Raw genomic sequence first — 9,949 nt, 5'->3', positions numbered from 1 at the left:
AATAATAATAATAATAATAATAGTATTTGTTAAGTGCTTACTATGTGCCAAGCACTGTTCTAAGCGCTGGGTAGTAGAAGCAGCATGGCATAATGGGTAGAGCCTGAGCCTGGGACTCAGAAGGTCTAATTCCAGCTCTACAACTTGTCTGCCATGTGACCTTGGGCAAGTCACTTCACTTCTCTGGGCCTCAGGTACCTCATCTGGAAAATGGGGTTTGAGACCAGGAGTCCTATATGGGATAGGGACAGTGCAGAATTAGAACCCAGGTCCTCTGACTTCCCAGCCCAGGCTTTTCCCAGAAGGCCAAGCAGCTTCTCTAGGCCAGGATGAAAGGGCCTGAGAATCTCCCTGTTCATCCTCTGAAGTCCTCGTTTATTTTATTCATTCATTCATTCATTCATATTTATTGAGCACTTACTGTGTACAGAGCACTGTACTAAGTGCTTGGGAAGTGCAGGTTGGCAACATATAGAGACGGTCCCTACCCAACAGCGTGCTCACAGTCCAGAAGAAAAAGCAGCCGAAACTGCAGGCACCACTGGGATTCAAACCCAGGATCTCCTGTTTACTAGACAGGCGCTTTAACCAACTAAGCCACAGCGATTTTAGGAATACAGTGCAAGGAACTGCCAGCTTTCTTCCCTCTGATTTGACCAGGAATTTATTAAAAGAGAAACCCTAAAATTTCTTGTTCAAAGACACTGAATTTATGCTTTTTCAGTCTAACTCTGTCAGCAATACTTGTTGATAATGGAGTGTTTCTATGGCATGGAGGTTTTGGAATTTCAGTCTCTGTACCTAAGAAGTAAATAAATGGAACATCTGTAAACTCTTGTAATGGCTCTGGTACTTTAAAGAGGTTTCTCTTTCTGCACGGAGAGCTCTTCACCTGGAGAAGTGATGCAGACTTTTTTCCAAAACACCCTGGTACTTTAGCTTAATCTCCAAATTCAAACACTGCCTTATTTGGAAACAAAGGCAAAGTGGGACATTTAGGCACCAACACCTGGTACTTCACTGTTTTTTTTCATGGTATTTGTTAAGCACTACTATGTGCCAGAGACTGTACTAAGTGCTGGAGTAGATACAAGAGGATCAGGTTGGACACAATCCCCGTTGCACGTTGGACTCCCCGTCTTAATCCCCATTTTACAGACGAGGGAACTGAGGGAAAAAAGGAGTGAAGTGACTTGCCCAAAGTCGCACAGCAGACAAGTGGAGGAGGCAGGATTAGAACCCAGGTCTTTCTAATGCTCAGGTGGGCTCTAGACACTAAGTTACGCTGCTTTTCTATCCTATTTCTCTAGGACTATTGCATCAGCCTTTTCGCTGACCTCCGGGCCTCCTGTCTCTCCCTGCTCCAGTCCATAATCCATTCAGCTGCCTGAATCATTTTCGTTCAAAAACGTTCAGTCCATGTTTCCCTGCTCCTCAAGAACATCCAGTGATTGCCCATCCACCTCCACATCAGACAGAAACTCCTCACCATCGGCTTTGAGGCCCTCAGTAAATCAGTCAATCACATTTATTGAGTGCCTGCTGTGTGCAGAACACTGTAATAATAATAATAATGTTGGTATTTGTTAAGCGCTTACTATGTACAAAGCACTGTTCTAAGCACTGGGGTAGATACAAGATAATCAGGTTGTCCCACGGGGGGCTCACAGTCTTCATCCTCATTTTCCAGATGAGGGAACTGAGGCCCAGAGAAGTTAAGTGACTTGCCCAAGGTCACCCAGCTGACAAGTGGCGGAGCCGGGATTAATCCCCATTTTACAGATGGGGTAACTGAGGCACAGAGATGTGAAGTGACTTACCCAAAGTCACACAGCAGACAAGTGGTGGAGATGGGATTAGAACCCAGGACCTCTGACTCCCAAGCCCAGGCTCTTTCCACTAAGCCACACTGCTTCTTCCCAAGTAGTAGGCACTTGGGAGAGCACATTATAATGTTGCAGATATTTTGCATACCCACAATAAACTTAGAGTCTAGAGGAGGAGGCAGAAATTAATAGAAGGTAATAATAATAATAATAATAATGGCATTTATTAAACACTTACTATGTGCAAAGCACTGTTCTAAGTGCTGGGGAGGTTACAAGGTGATCAGGTTGCCCCACGGGGGACTCAAAGTCTTAATCCCCATTTTACAGATGAGGGAACTGAGGCCCAGAGAAGTTAAGTGACTTGCCCAAAGTCACACAGCTGACAATTGGCGGATCTGGGATTGAACCCATAACCTCTGACTCCAAAGCCTGGGCTCTTTCCACTGAGCCACGCTGCTTCTCTAACAAACCACTCCTCATTACTCTCCCACTACAACCCAACCCTCACACTTCAGTCTAATGCCAATCTCCTCACTGTATCTTGATCTCATCTCCAATCTCTACCTTATGTCCTCACTCTTCATAACCAACAGACCATCACTCTCCAACCTTCAAACTCCTCCTAAAATCACATTTCCTCCAAGAGGTCTTCCTGTTTTTTTATGGCTCTTGTTAAGCACTTACTATGTGCCCGGCACTGTACTTAGCGTTGGGTTAGATCCAAGCTAATGAGGTTGGACACAGTCCCTGTCCCACATAAGGCTCACAGTCTTAAACCCCATTTTCATTCATTCATTCATTCATTCTTTCATTCAATTGCATTTATTGAGTGTTTACTGTGTGCAGAGCACTGTAATTCCAAATGAGGTAACTGAGGCACGTAAAAGTGAAGTGACTTGCCCAAGGTCACACGGCAGACAAGTGGTGGAGCTGGGGTCCTTCTGACTCCCGGGCCTGTGCTCTATCCATTAGGCCACACTGCTTCTCTACATCACCATGGTTTTACCAGTGTCACCCATATGAGCATTTCTTTTTCTTCCTAAACAGAAATAAAAATAATAATGGTAGAATAGTCTAGTGGATAGAACCCAGACGTGGGAGTCACAAGGACTGGGGCTCTAATCCCAGCTCTGCCACATGTCTGCTGGGCGAACTCAGGCAAATAAATTCACTTCTCTGGATCTTAGTTCCTTCACCTGTAAAATGGGGATTAAGAGTGTGAGCCCCATGTGAGACAGAGACTGTGTCCAATCTGATTAACTTGTATCTACCCCAGTGCTTAGAATGGTGCTTGACACATAATATGAGGTTTAACAAGTACTATAATAGTTATTACAGTGTCCTGTCTGATTGATGTAGTAATAATAATAATAATAATAATAATGGCATTTATTAAACACTTACTATGTGCAAAGCACTGTTGTGAGTTCTGGGGAGGTTACAAGGTGATCAGATTGTCCCACGGGGGGCTCACAGTCTTAATCCCCATTTTACAGATGAGGTAACTGAGGCACAGAGAGGTTAAGTGACTTGCCCAAAGTCACACAGCTGACAATTGGCGGAGTCGGGATTTTAACCCATCACCTCTGACTCCACAAGCCCGTGCTCTTTCCACTGAGCCATGCTGCTTCTCAATTTCTTAGGTGTTTACTATTCATTCAGTCATATTTACTGAGCGCTTACTGTGGGCAGCGCACTGTACTAAGTGCTTGGGAAGTACAAGTCGGCAACATATACAGACGGTCCCTACCCAACAACGGGCTCACCGTTTAGAAGGGGGAGACACGACAACAAAACAAAACATTTAGACAGGTGTCAAAACCATCAGAATAAATAGAATTATAGCTATAGAGCACATCATTAACAAAATAAACAGAATAGTAAATAGGTACAAGTAAAATCGAGTAATAAATCTGTACAAATATATACAAGTGCAGTGGGGAGGGGAAGGAGGTAGGGTGGGGGGGATGGGGAGGAGGAGAGGAAAAAGGGGGCTCAGTCTGGGAAGGCCTCCTGGAGGGGGTGAGCTCTCAGTAGGGCTTTGAAAGGAGGAAGAGAGCTAATTTGGCGGATGTGAGGAGGGAGGGCATTCCAGGTCAGGGGGAGGACGTGGGCCGGGGGTCGACGGCGGGACAGGCGGGAACGAGGCCCAGTGAGGAGGTTAGCGGCGGCAGAAGAGTGGAGGGTGTGGGCTGGGCTGGAGAAAGAGAGAAGGGAGGTGAGGTAGGAGGGGGCGAGGTGGTGAAGAGCCTTGAAGCCCAGGGTGAGGAGTAAGCAGAGTACTAAGTGTTATAGTGGATTCAAGATAATCAAGTCCCACATGGGGCTCGCTTTCTAAGTAAGAGGGAGACCAGGTTTGAATCCCCATTCTGCAGACGAGAGAACTGAAGAACACAGAATTTAAATGCTTGCTCAAGGTCACACAGCAGGTAAATAGCGGAGTGTGAGATTAGAACCCAGGTCCTCTGACTCCCTGGCTCGTTTTCTTCCCCACTGTAAGCTCGTTGACGGCAGCGAATGTGTCTGTTTATTGTTGTATTCTCCCAAGTGCTTAGTACAGTGCTCTGCACACAGTAAGCGCTCAGTAAATAGACTGACTGGCTTTCCAGTAGGCCATGCTGAATACACATGTCATAGCAGAATTGACTATATTCTTTAAGGGATTCGAGTCCAATACAAAACCAAGCCGGCACATTTCTAGACTATATCTGTCAAATAAGACCTTTAGTTTTATTGGTTCACGGTTTTTATCCTCTGCCCATAAAGCTTTCGGCAATGAACAAATCAGGCAAACAGCACGCATAGATGTACAAATACATGACTCTATGAGGGTCTGAACATCTGGACGAAAGACAGAGAGAAAAGAAAAGGCACTTTAGTTGCTGGATGAGTAAATGCTTCCTATACAGAGGAAATTAAGCAGATTGTTTATATTCCAAACAGTAGACCTTCGGGGTAATAATAGAGTGACAAATGTTTCAGGCTTTATAAGTTGTTTATAGTCAAGCAAAAATCAACTTCTCCAGTATTAACCACCACCTGGGTGCCGCATTTGATATCAAATAACAGGAAAAAAAAACAAACAGGGAAGCCTTGGAGCGATGCTTCCATTCAAGTAATGATTATTAGGTTGCTCTCTCAGTGGGTGAGGAGAAGGGGAAACGGTCGGATACCCAAACGACTGTTCTACTTACTCCTGAAGGAAAGGACTTGTAGAGAACAGATAAACTACTTCTAGTCTGTGAGCACGTAGGGACCGTCTCTATATGTTGACGATTTGTACTTCCCAAGCACTCAGTACAGTGCTCTGCACACAGTAAGAGCTCAATAAATACGATTGAATGAATGAATGACAATCAGTCAGGGACTACTGTGTGTAGAACACAGTTCCCAGCACTTGGAAGAGTTTAGTAGAGGAAAATGACACAGTCCAGCCTTTGAGGAACTTATAACCATTCATTCATTCAGTCGTATTTATTAAGCACTCACTATGTGCAGAGCACCATAATAATAATAATAATAATAATAATGATGACATTTATTAAGTGCTTACTATATGCACAGCACTGTTCTAAGCACTGGGGAGGTTACAAGGTGATCAGGTTGTCCCACGAGGGGCTCACAGTCAATCCCCATTTTACAGACGAGGTAACTGAGGCACAGAGAAGTTAAGTGACTTGCCCAAAGTCACGCAGCTGACAATTGGCGGAGCTGGGACTTGAACCCATGACCACTGACTCCAAAGCCCGTGCTCTTTCCACTGAGCAATGCTGCTTCTCTAAATGCTTGGGAAAGTACAATGCAACAATAAACAGTGACATGCCCTGCCCACAGTGAGCTCACAGTCTAGAGGGGGGAGAGACAGACATCAATAAAAATAAACGAAAATGGCAGACACATGCATAAGTGTTGTGAGGCTGGTGGGTTGCGGGGGAAGAGCAAAGGGTGAAAGTCAGGGTGATGCAGAAGGGAATAGGAGATGAGGACAAGTGGGGCTTAGTCTGGGAAGGCCTTTTGGAGGAGATGGGCCTTCAGTAAAGCTTTGAAGGGGAGCAGAGTCATTGTCTGTTGGATTCGGGGAGGGAGGGGGCTTCAGGCCAGAAGCAGGATGTGGGCCAGGGGTGGGCAGCGAGATAGTTGAGATTGGGCCACAGTGAGAAGGTGAGCAGCACCAGAGGAGCAGAGTATGCAGGCTGGGTTGGAGAAGGAGAGAAGCGAGCTGAGGTAGGAGGGGGCGAGGGGATGGATGGCTTTAAAGCCAATGGTGAGGAGCTTTTGTTTGATATGGAGGTGGATGAGCAACCACTGGAGATTTTTGGGAAGGAAGATGACATCTCCTGAACGTTTTTATAGAAGGATGATCTGGGCAGTGGAGGGAAGTATGGACTGGAGTGGGGAGAGACAGGAGGCTGAAAGGTCAGAAAGAAGGTGGATGCAATCATCCGGGCAGGAGAGGATGAGTGATTGTATTAAATAAGGGAGACAGACATCCCCTTGTGCGCAGGGAATGTATCTGTTAATTGTTCATTCATTTATTCATTCATTCAATGATATTTATTTATTCATTCATTCATTCAATCGTATTTATTGAGCGCTTACTGGGTGCAGAGCACTGTATTAAGCACTTGGGAGAGTACAATACAACAATAAAAAACATATTTCCTGACCACAATGAGCTTACAGTCTAGAGATTTATTGAGCACTTACTGTGTGCAGAGCACTTTACTCAATCAATCAACCAATCAATCGCATTTATTGAGCGCTTACTGTGTGCAGAGCACTGTACTAAGCGCTTGGGAAGTACAAGTTGGCAACATATAGAGACAGTCCCTACCCAACAGTGGGCTCACAGTCTAGAAGGGGGAGACAGAGAACAAAACCAAGCATACCAACAAAATAAAATAAATAGAATAGATATGTACAAGTAAAATAAATACATAAATAGAGTAATAAATATGTACAAACATATATACATATATACAGGTGCTGTGGGGAAGGGAAGGAGGTAAGATGAGGGGGATGGAGAGGGGGACGAGGGGGAGAGGAAGGAAGGGGCTCAGTCTGTGAAGGCCTCCTGGAGGAGGTGAGCTCTCAGCAGGGCCTTGAAGGGAGGAAGAGAGCTAGCTTGGCGGATGGCCAGAGGGAGGGCATTCCAGGCCCAAGGGATGACGTGGGATGGGGGTCGACGGCGGGACAGACGAGAACGAGGTACGGTGAGGAGATTAGCGGTGGAGGAGTGGAGGGTGCGGGCTGGGCTGTAGAAGGAGAGAAGGGAGGTGAGGTAGGAGGGGGCGAGGGGATGGACAGCCTTGAAGCCCAGGGTGAGGAGTTTCTCCCTGATGCACAGATTGATTGGTAGCCACTGGAGATTTTTGAGGAGGGGAGTAACATGCCCAGAGCATTTCTGGACAAAGACAATCCGGGCAGCAGCATGAAGTATAGATTGAAGTGGGGAGAGACACGAGGATGGGAGATCAGAGGGAAGGCTGATGCAGTAGTCCAGACGGGATAGGATGAAAACTTGAACAAGCAGGGTAGCGGTTTGGATGGAGAGGAAAGGGCGGATCTTGGCAATGTTGCGGAGCTGAAACCGGCAGGTTTTGGTGATGGCTTGGATGTGAGGGGTGAATGAGAGAGTGGAGTCGAGGATGACACCAAGGTTGCTGGCTTGTGAGACAGGAAGGGTGGTAGCGCCGTCAACAGAGATGGGAAAGTCAGGGAGAGGGCAGGGTTTGGGAGGGAAGACAAGGAGTTCAGTCTCTTGGGAGAGCACACTAGATCAGTAGGAGACACATTCCCTTCTCACAATGAGCTTATAGTCTAGAGGCAGCGAGCATTATATTGTCCTCTCCCAAGTACTTACTACAGTGCTCTGCCCACAGGAAGCGCTCAACAAGTACAACTGACTGACTGACATGAATTATCTAGTCAGTGGGAGCAAGAAAAACAACAGCAAAGAGCCAACAACAGCAAAGCCTGGGCTCTTTCCACTGACCCACGCTGCTGGATGGAGAATAGCCTGCTGTTGGGTAGGGACCGTCTCTATATGTTGCCAACTTGTACTTCCCAAGAGCTTAGTACACTGCTCTGCACACAGTAAGCGCTCAATAAATAAGATTGAATGAAGGAATGAATGGACACTGAATCTCCATTCTGCAGATGAGGAAACTGAAGCACGGTAAAGTTAAAGTGCCTTGCCCAGGGCCACAGAGCAGGCAAACGGTAGAGCCAGGATTAGAACACTAGGCCTGTCATCTTTCTGCTAGACCACACTACTCTTTTGGCATTCCAGAGGACAGCCGAGATCTACAATGATTCCCCAAATGGGTTCATTCTTCTGAGTTTCCTGTTGCCCACCTTTCCACGAGGCAGCCATAGCTCAGATCACTTAGCACTACTGTTTGTGGCTCAGCACACCTAAATGAAGATGAATGCATACATTCATGTGGACAATGCGTGTGCTTCCTTCTGTTAGAAATCTAGGAGGAAAATCCTCAAGGAATTGCCCATGATTGTAAAGAGATGAGAGGATTTCTAACGGTAGCTTCAGGATCCTTCTCAGAAAATCGTCCTTTAGAGTAATTCAAACAAAATTCTCTACAGTGCTACCACAGCTGTCATAAAACATTCAACAAGGTTAAATCCTCTCAAGGACTGTCATGTGTAGAGAATTTAATTTTACTTAAAACACAAAGAACCCTACATCTATTCTGAAAATTGCCACTCGTATGACAAAAAACACACATTTTACATCTCTTTTGTTATTCCCCTTCCACAATCACTAGCAAAACATTGTCCCCTAAAAGGTGTCTAATCTTAACATGACTTTTCAGTTTTTAAAATGAGTTAGTGCATGAATGAAGAAAAACAGAATAAAAAAATGTAAGGCTGTAAAGCAAGAGTAGCTGAGTCTTGGGCCACATTGGCTCTGAATACAGTCAAACTCTGTAGTTCTTAAAATAAATTCTTATCCTATCATGTTTAATCTGAATACGATCCTAAGCCTCTTTTTTTCTGAATAAAAACTGGATGCTCCTAAATGATACTCCATATATAACTGTTGCAGTTGCACTGTTAACAATGTTTATAATAATGATAATAATTAATAATAATAATAATAATAATAATACTTGTTAGGTGCTTACTATGTGCCAAGCACTGTTCTAAGCACTGGGGTAGATAGAAGGTAATCAGGTTGTCCCATGCAGGGCTCACAATCTTAATCCGCATTTTACAGATGAGGGGACTGCGGCACAGAGAAGTGAAGTGACTTGCCCAAAGTCACACAGCTGACAAGTGGTGGAATGGGATTAGAACCCACAACCTCTGACTCCCAAGCCTGGGCCCTTCCCACTAAACCATGCTGCTTCTCTTATCAAAGGACCAATGCCAAGCGGAATGTTTCTGGGGGCTAATAGGAGGCAGTGTGGCCTAATGGAAAGAGCAAGGGACTGAGAGTCATTCATTCATTTAATTCAATAGTATTTATTGAACGCTTGCTGTGTGCAGAGCACTGTACTAAGCACTTGGAAAGTACAATTTGGCAACAGATAGAGACAATCCCTACCCAACAAGGGGCTCACAGCAGGAGTTCTGGGTTCTAGACCCAGCTCTGCCACTTTCCTGCTGTATGACCTTGGCCAATTCACTTAACCTCTCTAGATCTCAGTTTCCTCATCTGTCAAATGAGCATAAAATGAATTCACTCCAGCCCCTGACCCCAACAGCCCCTTAGATTTTCCATCCCGACTGGGATAAGGAGTGTGATTGATCTGATTACCTTGAAATTATTTTTTACAGTGGTTTGTAATACTTGTATCTAAGCCCTTACTGTTTTGCCTAATGCATGTTGGGTGATTTAGGTTGGCATGTCTTCCCTTCAGAGAAGCAGTGTGGCTCAGTGGAAAGAGCCCGGGCTTTGGAGTCAGAGGTCATGGGTTCAAATCCCAGCTCCATCAGTTGTCAGCTGTGTGACTTTGGGCAAGGCACTGAACTTCTCTGGGCCTCGGTTACCTCATCTGTAAAATGGGGATGAAGACTGTAAGCCCCCCGTGGGACAACCTGATCACCTTGTAACCTCCCCAGTGCTTAGAACAGTGCTTTGCACATAGTAAGCGCTT

General features: G+C 45.4%; 1 non-coding gene across 1 annotated transcript; it reads right to left on the bottom strand.

Moving 5' to 3' along the window:
* Window positions 1-533: 533 nt before the first annotated feature.
* TRNAT-AGU lies at window positions 534-607 on the bottom strand. The gene has a single exon. It is a non-coding gene; the product is annotated as a tRNA-Thr (tRNA).
* Between the last annotated feature and the right edge of the window lie 9,342 nt (window positions 608-9,949).

This window comes from Tachyglossus aculeatus, chromosome 3 (assembly GCF_015852505.1).
Source record: "Tachyglossus aculeatus isolate mTacAcu1 chromosome 3, mTacAcu1.pri, whole genome shotgun sequence".
In the NCBI taxonomy this organism is placed as follows: Eukaryota; Metazoa; Chordata; class Mammalia; order Monotremata; family Tachyglossidae; genus Tachyglossus; species Tachyglossus aculeatus.
Note: the sequence above shows the minus strand (reverse complement) of the source record. Positions and strands in the feature narration are given on the sequence as shown.